Source organism: Mobula birostris, chromosome 12 (assembly GCF_030028105.1).
Source record: "Mobula birostris isolate sMobBir1 chromosome 12, sMobBir1.hap1, whole genome shotgun sequence".
Lineage (NCBI taxonomy): Eukaryota > Metazoa > Chordata > Chondrichthyes > Myliobatiformes > Myliobatidae > Mobula > Mobula birostris.
In genome coordinates, this window is record NC_092381.1 from 89,186,290 (window position 1) to 89,200,386 (window position 14,097).

General features: G+C 40.2%; 1 protein-coding gene across 1 annotated transcript in view; it reads right to left on the reverse strand.

The window, feature by feature from the left end:
- Positions 1–14,097, reverse strand: part of LOC140206387 (BMP/retinoic acid-inducible neural-specific protein 3-like) — a 227,177-nt gene that overhangs the window by 147,179 nt on the left and 65,901 nt on the right. The window lies entirely within an intron of this gene.

Below are 14,097 nucleotides of genomic sequence, written 5' to 3' on the forward strand. Positions count from 1 at the left end.
ATTTAGACAATAAGCAAACTGTAGAGGACCCAGCGATGAGGAGAGGCAATATGAGGCTTGACAAGCTGTTCAAAACATTTCATCACTATGGGGGTCAGGGCAACGGGACGGTAATCATTCAGACAGGCTACTGCTGATTTCATTGCTACAGGGATGATTGTGGAGGTTTTGAAGCATCCGGGGACAATGGCTTGATTAAGGGAGATGTTGAAAATGTCTGTCAGGCCCAGAGAAATCAAACACCACTCATACATTAAGCTCTTAAGAATGCATAATAGCACTAGAGATCAGAAGAATGGGAGGACATCCCATCAATACTTAGAAAAATTTTACAGGGCTTAAGCAGAGAAGTATTTCAAAGCTATTACCCTGGGCTGAGTCGTCCAGAACCAGGGGCTACAATCTCAAAATAAGGGGCAGGCTCTTCAGGACTGAGACGTGGAGAAATTCCTTCACACAGAGACTGGTGAGTCTTTGGAATTATGGTTAAGGTAATGGGGTATATCATTCAAAAGAAAAATAGGAACATTTCTGTATATAAAGGGAATCAAGAGATAAGAAATAGTACAGGGAAATGGCATTGAGTTAAAAGTTCAGCTGCCATCTTGATGGATGCTGCAGCAGATTTAAAGGTCCAATTGGCCAACTCCTGCCCTGATTCCTCACATATTCTGCTTCCTAACTTCACTAATAATTGGTCCTCATGTTTAAAAAATGTAATTTGCAGCCTTATTCAAAGTTCAAAGGAAATTTATTATCAAAGTACAAAGTACATCTACTGTATAGGATGTCACCATATTCTGCACTGAAATTCTTTTTCTTTTAGGCATTCACAGTACAACGAAGAATACAATAGAATAAATTAAAACCTATACACAAATACCGACAAACAAGCAACGTGCAAAAGAAGACAAACTGTGCCAAAAACAAAAAAAAAGAATAATAATAGAGGGGTTCCTTGTGGCAATACAGGGCCAGGTGGTTAACATAAACAAATGATCAAAAATAAATAATAAAAGACCAACAAATTCAAAACAACAAATGCAAAAAGTGCCAGGAGAGACCAGAAACAATCTAATACATTATAGGATCATGCAGCAGTTTGATGACTTACACAGGCACACTCAAGTAGTAAACACCATTCACCAAAATCTTCCTTTGAAATACACTCATTAAAAGACACCCTACCTTTACTATAACTACAAGACTGATCCAGTGTTAGGGTCAGAGTCCTACAAATTATATCATGACTGATCTATTATTACAGATAGTACAATCCAAAATAACCACCTGGGCATCATATTACAGGTTAAGCAAGGAAGAGCAACTTACTTAATAGACATAACCATTCCAAACACACGTAACATACAAAATCAATAAGTGAGAAACACAAGAAATATACTGAATTAAGAGAGGAAATTGAAAGACTATGGAACATGAACAGGGATGACATTGTCTCAATAGTAATATCTACATCTGGTATCATCCCAAAGACACTACACAACAGCATTAAACAATTAGGCCTACACAGCAATATTTATTTAAATCTCTGGAAAGGCACAATACTAAACCCCACTAGAATAGTCTAAAAGTTCCTAGCAATGGAGAAATGAGGGTGCATGGCAATGCCCATACCTCAAGTTTTACCAGCTTGAGCTGAGAAAAAAATACAAACACAACAATAATAATAATAATAAATAGTAAATCAATAATACTGAGAACATGTGTTATAGAGTCCTTGAAGGAAAGTCCCCATAGGTTCTGGAATCAGTTCAGTGAAATCAGTTGAGTGAAGTTATCCATGCTGGTTCAAGAACTTGATTGTTGAAGGGTAATAACTGTTTCTGAACCTGGTGGTGTTATTCTTGAGGCTCGAATATCTTCTTCCCAATAGCAGCAGTGAAAAGAGAACATGGCCAAGATGGTGGGGGTCCTTGATGATGGATGCTGCTTTCTTGTAGTTGTCCTTGTCCTTGTAGTTGTGCTCAATGAGGAGGGCGTTTCTTGTGATGGACTGGGGCTGTATCCACTAGTCTTTGTAGACTTTTTCATTGCTGGCTATTGGTGTTTCCATACTAATCTGTGATGCAACCAGTCAAGATATTCTCCACTGTGCATCTATAGAAGTGCGTGAAAGACAGATGATTTGCTGAATCTGTACAAACTTCGAAGAAAGTAGAGGTGCTGCCATGCCTTCTTTGTAATAGTGCTTATGTGCTGGTCCTGGACAGATCCTCACTAAGAGGCAATTGAAAAGAGCCCATTGGGATCATTTATAGGAGACTATTAACTTACCTTTGCATTTTTTTTGCCATGGGAGGAAACCAGAACTTTCAAGAAAAACCCACATGGTTACAGGGAGAACATGCACACTCTAAGACAGCACCAGACCAAGTTTGAACCTGGGTGCCTGGGGCTATGAAGCAACATCATTAACTGCTGTGCTCACGTCTCACCCCCTTCCCCCCATGAAATAAATTAAATCTATTTCCCTGTAAATACTGAATGGAAGGTTTTCCATTTAACAAATTAAAGGAAATGCTCAAAAATTAAAAGAATTCAGAACCATACATAAGAGTATTATTCCTTCTTGATCCATGACCCATACTAAGTGAGGAAACCCAATTATCCCCCACCAAATTATACTATCCATTCTTCTTCTTCTCGACAATGCATAAATTAACCCTCCATAAAGGTCAAGATGTATTTGAAGTCACAGTCACAGCTGTATCTGTGGAGTCTCCACATTTTCCCTGTGACCACATGGATTTTCCCCATCTGTTCTGGTGGCCCCCACATTCCAAGAATATATCGAAGGATTAATGATAAAGAATCCTATGTACTTCGAAAGAACAATGGCATTGCTATTTTGTGTAATTAATGCACAGAGTACCACATGGAACAACTAAAGGAAATGCCAAGGACAAATCATAGGAACTTAACCGAGACACAGTACTTACATAAACCAATTCTATCAACAGTGAGAGGGGGCCCTTTCAATGATTGTTGATTTTGATTTAAGGTGGTAATATTACATATAATCTATGAGAGGCAATGGTTAATGTTATGCCTCATTAACATATACCACCAGGCTTCTATCCACCATTATGAGACACTTGAATGGATCTCATGTACGATAAGGATGATCTCTTAATCTAGTTTGTTATGACCCTTGACCCTTGCACATTACCTACACAACACTTTTTCCGTAACCGTAATTCTACATTCTGTATGCATTTGTCTTTCCGTTTGTACTACTCCATGTTTGGAATAATCTATCTGGATGGAACGCAAAAGCAAAGCTTTGCACTGTACCTTTTATACATGTACAAATACTAATTCAAGCATATATTTGTGACATGGACTCAAAGGCCTAACAATTACTTCCAAGGCCTGATTCTTCATTTCACTTTGCAGCCCAAAGTACTTGCTATCTGTCCACATGAGACGGCAATATCGTGATGGACAAAATATCCTTGATGGGATCATCATCAGAAATGCAAGGTCTTGATAAATATCAAGGGTAACACTGTACATGACTTATCTTATTTTGCTGCCACCTTGAGGCTTCAAATTTTAAAGGTTATACAGATGGAACCTATTATTAATATCCCGTTCTTGACACTATATATTTACAAATGTATAAAACTAGGGCACTCACAAAGGCAGAGCTAATAGTTTTGTCACTGTCGCACCAGAGTTTAAATCCTTTCTTCCTGGCATTGCACCTTAAATGTCAGCACAGCCCCAAGTTGAAGACTAAACCCTATTTAAGTGATAGAGCAGAACACAGCTTGTTTATGCACTTGCTGTCAGCGGCAGTGTCACACGTTCATAATAGACCTGATAAATGGAGTGTTTTACAGCTTTACCACATATTGAGAGAGGATGAAAAGAACAGGCCCAGCTCCTGAATTGGTTCCTTTGTGAACACCCCACTCAACATGATGTCGACTCTTGCAGGGAGCCAAAGATTACTTAGCTTCCTGGTAAAATATCAAAGTAAGTAGGAACTTCAGATCGAAATATTTTATTTTACTTTCTAGGATGCAAGAGTCAGTGGTGAGCCCAGCGTCAATTGTTCATCTGCAGTTGTCTTAGAAAAGGTGCTGGTGAGCTTCTTCTTGAATGACTGTAGTCTTTCTGGTGAAGGTAGTTCCAATGTATCTCACGGGAGGGAATTCTAGGACTTCCTCCAAGTAATAAAGAAATAATGTTGACATATTTTCAACCTGGGATAGTGTGAGACTTGGAGGGGGACCTGCAATAGTCTGCCTGCTGCCCTCATCATTCTTGGTGGTGGAGGTTGAGTTTTAGAGATGCTGTTGGAACAGTCTCACTGAGTAACAGCAATGCATTTTGTAGATGGAATATACTGCAACCTCAGTTCTAAAGTATAGATGCTAGTAATTGAATGAATTATGGATGATGAAGCCTCTTTTGGGTGTCTGGAAGATGCATTGTCGGATCTAGTCTTGTAGCTACAGAATTTATCAAACTGGTGCAGTTGGGTTTCAGGTCAACGGTGACATCCAGAATATTGATGGAGTTGAAACTTGGCAATGGTAATGCTACTGAATGTCAAGTGCAGATGATTAGACTCTCTCTTGTTGGATATGAATACTTATTAGCACTTTTATGCATGAATGTTTCCTGCCACTTATCAGTCCGTGCCTGAGTGTTGTCTAGGTCTTGCTGCATGCAGGCATGGACTATTTCATTTGCTGAGAAATTGCTGATGGAAATGAACAGTGTATAATTGTGACTTTTTGATGGAGAGATAGTCATTAATGAAGATGAAGACAGTCCTACTCTGTAATCATTTTTGGGGGTAGGGATGATTGATTTCAAACAACCACCTTCCTTTCTGCAAAGTATAATTACGAACATTCATTCAAGTATTTGCATAAGATTAGAAGGTAAAAGAGCAGAATAATGCCATTCAGCCTATCAAGACTACTCCACCGATTTTTTTCCAAAGCCATTCTCTTCACTTTGCCCTATAACCTTTAACCCCCTTACTAATCAAGAACCCATCAATCACTGCCTCAACTATACCCAATGAATTAGCCTCCACAGCACTCTGTGACAAAAAATTCTGCAGATTTACCACCCTCTAGTTAAAGGAATTCTTGCTAATCTCAGTTTTAAAGGGGAAGTTCCTTTATTCTGAAGCTGCAGCCTCGGATCTGAGGCTCTCCTTTGAAGAGAAGCATCCTCTCCACATCCACTGTATTTGCTAGGTTTCAACAAGAAAGTTTTTACTCATATTTTCTCTCATCAGTCTGCCTTGTCCTGCTTACCTCTACCCTTGGTTATGGACAATGATGAAGTTAGTGGCAATAAGAACGTGGTGATAAACTGGTAACTAATGGTAAGTAACCAAAGGACAATGGCAGATGAGGGTAACGAATGGAATGAGTAATGTCTGAGACATAGAAGGTTATTATGGTAGAGGATGATCAATATTTGAACAAATGAAAAAGAAGAGAAAGTGCCTGGATTGGCCAAGGCTGTGGATGAGAAGGAGAACGCCAAAGCTGAGGATAAGTATCCGGGAAGAACGCAGCATGCACGGCCTCTCCGGTGAAATTATATTGTATTTGTTAAATAGGGGGCATGCACAATCCTGATTTGATGGAGACAGACATGAGGAGCATGGAGGAACATCTGGAGAAACTTCTGAAATGCCTGGTTTGCTGCCGCTGCTACTGTGCGATCAAGAATCTCCAGAGGGGAAGGCCCCAAATCCTCGACTTTGCCTGTTGCTGGCAGCTGGGGTTGGGGTCAAAGCGCTTGGCAGAGATGGTGCTCGGTGCTTGGTGTCGTAGGGCTGGTCAGAGGCTCGAAGTTTTCAGATGGACTGAGAGTTGGACTGTGTTCGGGTGCTTCCAGGGTGCTGCTTCAGCAAGTTTGCAGTGCTGGAAGCTCATGGCAGGGAGAGTTTTCTTCCTTCTACCATCTATGTGAGATGTTGGGACTTTCGAGAGACTCTGAGATGTTTTTTACCGTGCCCATGGTCTGTTCTTCTATCAAATTATGGTATTGCTTGCACTGTTGTAACTATATGTTATAATTATGTGGTTTTTGTCAGTTTTTTCAGTCTTGGTCTGTCTTGTGCTTCTGTGATATCACACTGGAGGAACATTGTATCATTTCTTAATGCATGCATTACTAAATGACAATAAAAGAGGACTGCGTGTCCTCATAATCTAATCTAATCTAATAATCTAATAAATAGGAAGATGAGGAAGATTGACAAATGAAAATTAGGTAGAGGAAACATAACAAGAAGAATGATGAAGGTGAAAAGAAGGCAAGGGACAAATTTAAATGACAAGACAAATATCCAACAAAATTGTCACAGAAATTAGTTGTCAAAATGAGGACCAGGAGCAGACCAAGGAGATATTCGATAGCCTGCTTAAAGCACTAGAATCGGGAACAAGACTAGCAAATTGCAGATGTCATAAATCTGAAATAAAAATTGATAATGATAGAAATTGTTTAATAGTCCCATAGATGTAATGTTAACTGAAGAGGCAACAGACTGAAGATTTTGGAACTGGAGCAACAAACATGATTCTGGTTGAACTCCTCAGGTTAGGCAGCATCTCTGCAACGAAAGGAATTGTTGATGATTTGGGTCGAAATGTTGACAATTCCTTTCCTTCCACAGATGCAGCTTGACCCATTGAGTTCTTCCAGCAGATTCTTTGATGAAACCGTTTCCCTTTCCACAAATGTTCACTGGCCTGCTGAGTTTTTCCACCATTTTTGTTTTCTGTTCTTGTGTTTTAAAGTGCTTTTAATCTACTCACTGAATCAACCACTTTAAGAATGATTTCCTGGCACAAAGCCACAAGCTTCCCAATTCTGCGGGTGTCCTATTTTGACTGAGAGAGAGGAAGGGTGACAGAACAAATGGAGATATAATAGAAATGGGGTAGTTATAGCAGTGATGAGATTATGTTAAAAAAGTCAAAAACAAAAGAATAGTTTCTACCTGGAAATATAGAATTCCAGTTGGCTTGCTTACAAAGTGACCTTGACATTCCTTGTACCTAAGCCACAACAGAAACTTCTGGACCCAAATGTTTCGATTGTGTAATTACAGGGATGATAAACATTTCAGTGAGAAGTCTATTCATCCCACGAGTCTCAAGCCTTTGTTAAGTGAGATCTATTAGTCTTCCTCATTTTTTTTTGTTTAGTTTTTTTTCCTTTGACAGAAGCACTCAGCCCAATCTAGAAAATAAGTAAAACACAGGACACCTTTATCTGCACGCCACTGGATTATACACTGATATTCAGATACAGGTCTTGTAGTCAGAGCTTTCTGACTCAGAACCTAAGGCAGTGCCACCATCACTGAGCTGGTGTTTGAATACAGTAAATAGCCTTCAAAGGAAAGCTGAGGATTTCTGACTCCTGTGTTACTGAACAGCCCTTAATCTGCAGCCATTTTTGTTTCATTTAATTGTGAACATATAATCATCTTATATCAGGTACCTGCTGTGAACTGCCACTGTAATGAATGCACTCGTGGAGCAAAACATTGGCAACAACAACTTTGTCTTGGAAGTCCGATAATCCTGAGGGGCAGAAGCTGCTTAAATATTTGTTGCTTTTTAGTTACTATGAATTTTGTTTCTTTTTAGTTGATGTGACTCCAACCTCTCTAGACCTGGTAAAGTTGTTTTAATTTCCTATTAATTTAATTTGATTTCGACGGGAAGCACTAACTGTGCCAGACTAAAGCAAGGGTAATGCTCTTATCAGCATGCAATGCCTAGCTTTTCAAGCACACTGATGTGGAGTAGCTTCTAATTTGCTCACTTAATTTGAACATGTTCCCTTTTATGCTGCAGGACTGGATTGAAATCTTCAGTTTAGCATTCATCTGTCCGCTTTTACTTCAGTTTACCAGTATTCATCCTGTGCACTGTGCAAACAATAAAGCAAGCACATGCTGATTTTTTTTCAGTCACTTAAGCTTTTCAAGCAAATATTTGGCAAAAGCAACTGACAATATGAAATCATTACCAAAGAACAATTTTCCTGCCACTCGATAATGCTTTAAGCCTCTCGCTGCCCATCATTTTTTTAAACTGCAGCTATAATATGACAATTTTTAAACATAATTTGGAGTACTGTGTGCAGTTCTGGTCGTCACACTTATAAGAAGGATGTGATTGAACTAGAAGTAGAGCAAAGGAGATTCTCCAGGATGCTTCCTAATTCTGGAGGGAGAGTGGATCAGCTGGGATTATTTTCTCTGGATAGTGGAGTGCTGATAGAAGCATGAAAGATTATGGAAGGTTTTAATAGAATCTTTTTCCCCATTAGTTGTGGTATCCAAATCAAGAAGGGCACAGGCTGAAGGTGAATGGAAGGAGCTTCGAAGGGGACCTGTGGGTTAGTCTTCTAATTATAGAAGGTGGTTGGTATTTGGAAAGTACTACCAGGGGAGGTGGTGGAATCAGATACAATCACTAAAATTAAGAGACATTTAGACAGACATGTAAAAGAGGCCAGGCACAGGAGGGTGTGATCCTAATATCTGTAAATAGGATTAGAGTAATTTATGAGTAATCTTTTCCATGTTACATGTCTATTATAGTTCATTTTTGTGTTTTTCTTCTGTTTACCTCATACTTTATTGCTAGGGTCTCTTCTACTGAACTCCAAGAATCTCTGGTTTACCGCCCTTCCAAGCAAATTTATGAACCTCTTCCTTGGATTAAATCAATCTTTACTTCCTCCTCATAGAGACCACAGATGAACCATTTTACCTATTTGTTTCTGATCCCTATAAAGGACTACTTATCTTTTGTAAACTGTCTTACTTCGTTGAATGCTGGGCATTGCCTATTCAGTCATATCTTCCACTATCATGCTATACCAGCTATTTATACTAACACAACATTAATCCCCATGTTTTATTCTTCATACAAGGGGTAGATGCAGACCAGCCTGTCATAGCCAAAGCCCTCCCCAGAATTTATTTAACTGTCACAAGAAAGCAACAACCATCATCAAAGAACCCCACCATCTAGACCATGCCCTCTTCACACTACTACCACTGGGCAGGAGATACCGAAGTCTGAGGTTCCATACCATCAGGTTCTAGAAGAGTTATTACCCTACAGCCATCAGGCTACTGAACAGGCTTGGATAACTTCAATCACCACTACTCAAACATACAGACTCACGTTCAAGGACTCTTTATAACTCTTGTTCTCAGTATTATTTTTTTATTTACACAGTTCGTCTTCTTTTGCTCATTAATTGTTAGTTATTCTTTGCCTGCTTATATATAGTTTTTCATGAAATTCTATTCTATTTCCTTTTTATCCTATAAATGCCTGCAATAAAATGAATCTCAAGTTAGTGTAAGGTAACATACATACTTTGATAATTAATTTTAAACACAAAATAATCTGCAGATGCTGTAAAAGATCAAACCAACACTTTCAGTACGCTGGATGAACTCAGCAGGTCGGGCAGCATCAGTCAGAAATGATGAGTCGACATTTCGGGCCATAACAAAGCGTTCCGGCCCAAAACGTCGACTCATCATTTCTGACTGATGCTGCCCGACCTGCTGAGTTCATCCAGTGTACTGAAAGTGTTGCTTTGATAATTAATTTACTTTGAACTTTGAACATTCTTATAAACATCTCCTATATTCTACCATTCACCTACTCACTGGGGACAATCTGTGCACTCTTGGGATGTGTGAGGAAACCAGAGCACTTGGAGGAAACCAATGTCATCGTTGGGAGAACATGTAAGCTCCACTCAGGATGATCCTAGGTCTTTGGTAATGTCAGAGAGCATCTCAATTAACTACACCACAGGCACAAGAGAGTTATTTTATTTTATTTATTTTTATTTGGAGATACAGCATGGAATAGGCCCTTCTGGCCCTTTGTGCCACACTGCTCAGCAACCCCTGACAACCCCAATTTAACCCTCATCTAATGACGGGACAATTTACAATGACCAATTAATCTACATGGCATGTCTTTAGATTGTGGGAGGAAATCGGAGGACCCAGAGAAAACCCATGTATTCCAAGGGGACTCCTTACAGAGGAAGCAGGAATGAACTCTGAACTCCATCACCTGACCTATAATGGGATCACACTAACGGCTCTGCTACCGTGGCACCCCAGCTGATGTTTAGGTGTATTGGAAAAGGTCTAGAAGCAATTATGGAAAGAAAATACCTTCTACTTTCTTGTCATAGCTGAAAGCAATGCTAGTGCAATACAGAATGGACATTTCTATGTCAGGACCATAAACGATCGATCTTAGCCTTCTCAAGACCCACCTTATGTTACACTATTACAGCATTTTCCTGTTCTATTCCCATCAACCTGCAATGCTTACCTGTGTACTCCCAGGTTTCATTGATTAATTACACTAATATTGTGATCAATTATGAAGTAATTAAGTTGTTTTCAGCATTTATTGCAGATAATAAGTACAATCCCAATGAAGTCATGTGGCAACCGTGTGAATGCAAAGCTGCAGAAGATTTAGAAAGAGGCATTTTAGTGTAATATCTGTGTTCTTTTGTGTACATGTATGTGTACATGCAGGACCAGTGCTAACATAGCATGACAGTTGAATGTTTTTGGTCCTGAACAGGTTTTCACCTTTATATTTTCCCAGTTCTAAATTCCCAAAACTATTCCGACAACTCCATATCTTCTGTTGGTTTGCTCTCTCTCTTTCCGGTTCCATTACTATCCCACCCTACCCTCACTCCATGTCTCCAACTTTCCCTGCAGCCCTTCTCTCCAGTCATTTTTGGTTATTGGTCCTTAGAGTGAGGTTGCCCTTCTCCTCTCCTGCCCCACCACCTCTGGTTGTTCTCCACCTCTCTCCGCTCTGACTCAGTAGCAGAGCCACCCAACCTCTGCTGCCTGGTGTAGCAATGAACCCCTTTCCCATCTCCCAATCTCTCCTGAGGTAGGGGGAGGTTGGGGTTTTGGCATACTGTCTCCTCCCAATCTAACACCAATGGATAACAGCACATCATCTCAAGAAGAAACAAATGTTTTAATTCCAGATTGGATTATTTGAGAACTCCGCCTGCACATATTGTTGCTTCATAGGAAAATGCAAGGTGTAAAATCTGTAGAAAAATTGAAGACATTCCAGACCAAGAAAGCTTTGGCATCAAGGCAGTGTTGTAGGTGAAGTAGGTGCCCTGATGAACTGCGAATGGACAACAAAGTGAGTCCAGGATTAATCTGTCCCAATTCCCTGACTCTCCAGAAAAGTGTTCATGACCTACATTTTAGACAAGTACGTAACCTTAAGCAGCACTGACTCGGTGGAATCAAAATTTCCATTTCTGGCCTGTAACAGGTGACCTGTCAGGAGTGCTGTTATGTGCTATACAATGCACACATCAAAGTACAAGCAACAATTTGGCTTTAATGGGAGATAACCTCAGAAGAGAAAATACTTCGGTAAAAATCTAACCACAAATACAATGCGACTTTCATTTACTACTGACACCAGCAAGGTGTGCATGTCAGAAGCAGTTATGTAATATACAGAGTAAATTGTAATTACACCTAAACACACGTCAATAAGCTCAGCTGCAGGTGTTCCTGAATCTTATTTTAGGTCCAATCAATACTTTGTGCAACTAATTTACCCAAGGGCAAGCGATAACCTCTACTGAATCTCTGTCCCTTAAAATCAATGCAATTCTCTTCATGATACTTGATAGCCTGCTGGATTCTCCAGTGATGTGTCCTTCACTAGCCTCCAAATTTGTCTGCCGTTAACCTATTCACAGCTTTTCTCTCATTTAACTGATCCTAAATTGGTTTTCTTGTGTTTTCTTCTTCCAGATGTTCAACCTTCACCATTGACTTCTCCATTTTACCAAAGTCAAGTGTTCGATCAACAGCCCAGCTAATGAATCCTACGGATGATTAACAACCTGATAATAAGCAAGGTGAAGCTCCCATCAACAACATTATATACAGGTCCAGAACTTCTCTCAGCAGAGCAGCCCATCAGTCCTATTTATTTCTCTGTACTTTGAGGCCCATTTCTCCCCACCATTAAAAGTACCTATATGAGACACTGCTTCAAGAAGGCAACATCTATTATCAAAGACCCCACCATCTAGGCCATGTCATCTTCTTGCGGGAGGTACAAAGACTGAAGCTCCACAACACCAGGTTCAAGAACAGCCACTCCCCTTCAACCATTCAGTTCTTGAACTGGCCTGCAAAACCATAATCACTAGGCTAGTATAGCAACACTAACCACCTTGATAACTTTGCACTAAGTTGAACTTTCTTAAATTGTTCTAATTTTATTCTTTCTTCCATAATTTTGTATTCATTATGTTTAATTTATTGTAAAAGTTGTGTCTCTGATGTTATGTGCCAGTGATAAGGCTGCAAGTAAGTTTTTTCATCACACCTGTGCATATGTGTACTTGTGCATGTGGCAGTTAACTTCACTTTGACTAACCACTGCTCCTCCTTCTGTCCATCCACCTTGCACCTGTCTACTTGTCTCCTTGATATCTGCTTCCTCCTGTGCTGTCTGCTTCTCACTTGACACTTCAATGTCTTTTTGCATCCTGCCTAGTACCCAAGAAAGAACTTGTTGGTATTCAGTTGCTCTTACATCACCTCGTTTTCAAGATACTTCATGTTGTTAACAGTCTATACGATCTATATAGCATTAATGAAACAATACATTACTAAACATATATCCACCTGCTACATGAAAGCAGTTAGAAGGCCAAACCAACAGCCCAAAAATAACAAATTCAGCTAAATTGCAGGGGTTGTCGATTGAAATCAAGATAAAACCAAAAAGGCTCTAAATACAATAACAGCTACGGATGAATAAGATATTTTGGAGAGATGACAACTCTTTGATCTTTTTATCGTATTTTAACATTGTGAGTGTTCAGATCAGTCAGCCCATCAGGTCTGTACCAGCTCCCAGTAGAGCGATCCCCACTTCTATTCCATATTCTATTTCCCCTTTCCTTCTCCTGTGTGCCTGCAACTTAATCAACTCCTCTTCGATTCATTTTGTTATTAGTGCATACCAAGGGTGTCGATATCCAGTTTCCAAATAAGCTTCCAGCAAAATTACAGAGTGTGTTTAACTCAACAGGGCAAGTTCTCAAAGGGTACGCAACACAGCTGGCTGGTGTGTTTATGGACATTTTTAATCTTTCCCTCTCTCACTGTAAAGTGCCGTCCTGCTTCAAAACATCCACCATTGTCCCTGTACTGAAGAAAGTCAAGGTAGCATGTCTGAATGATTGGTGTCCTGTCACACTCACCTCAATCATAAGCAAATGTTTTGAGAGGCTGGACAAGGACTACATCTGCAGCATGGATCCCCTACAATTTTCCTACCGACACACCGATCGACAGATGGTTCCATAACCACAGCGCTACTCACTCACTCACTCACCTGGAGAGGAGGGTTGCTTATGTTAGATTGCTGTTCTTGAACTACAGTTCAACATTCAACACCATAAATCCCCACAGGCTTAACAAGAAGCTCAGAGACCTTGGTCTGCACCCCGTGTTGTGCAGCTGGAACTTGGACTTCCTGTCGGATCACTGGCAGATGGAAAGGTTGGGTACCCTCACCACTGTCCTCTGACCCTCAACCCTGCTCCATATACATTCACAACCATGTTGCTACGCATAGCTCCAATCTGCTGATCAAACTTGCCATTGACACGACATTGATAGGCCTTATTTCCAACAAAGATGAGACAGCCTGCAGAGGGGAAGGCAATGCCCTGACACAGTGGTGCCAAGAAAACAACCTCTCCATCAGTGTCGAAAAACTGAAGGAGTTGATCGTGGATTATAGGTGGAATGGAGGCAAGCTAGCACCTATTAATGTCAATAAGACTGTAGTTCAGAGGGTGAGCAGTTTCAAATTCCTCAGTGTACACATCATCAAGGATCTCACCTGGACTGTACATATCGACTTTGCAGTGAAAAAGCACAACAGCGCCTCTTTCACCTCAGACGGCTGAAGAAGTTTGGCATGAGACTCCAAGTTCTCAGGACTTCTA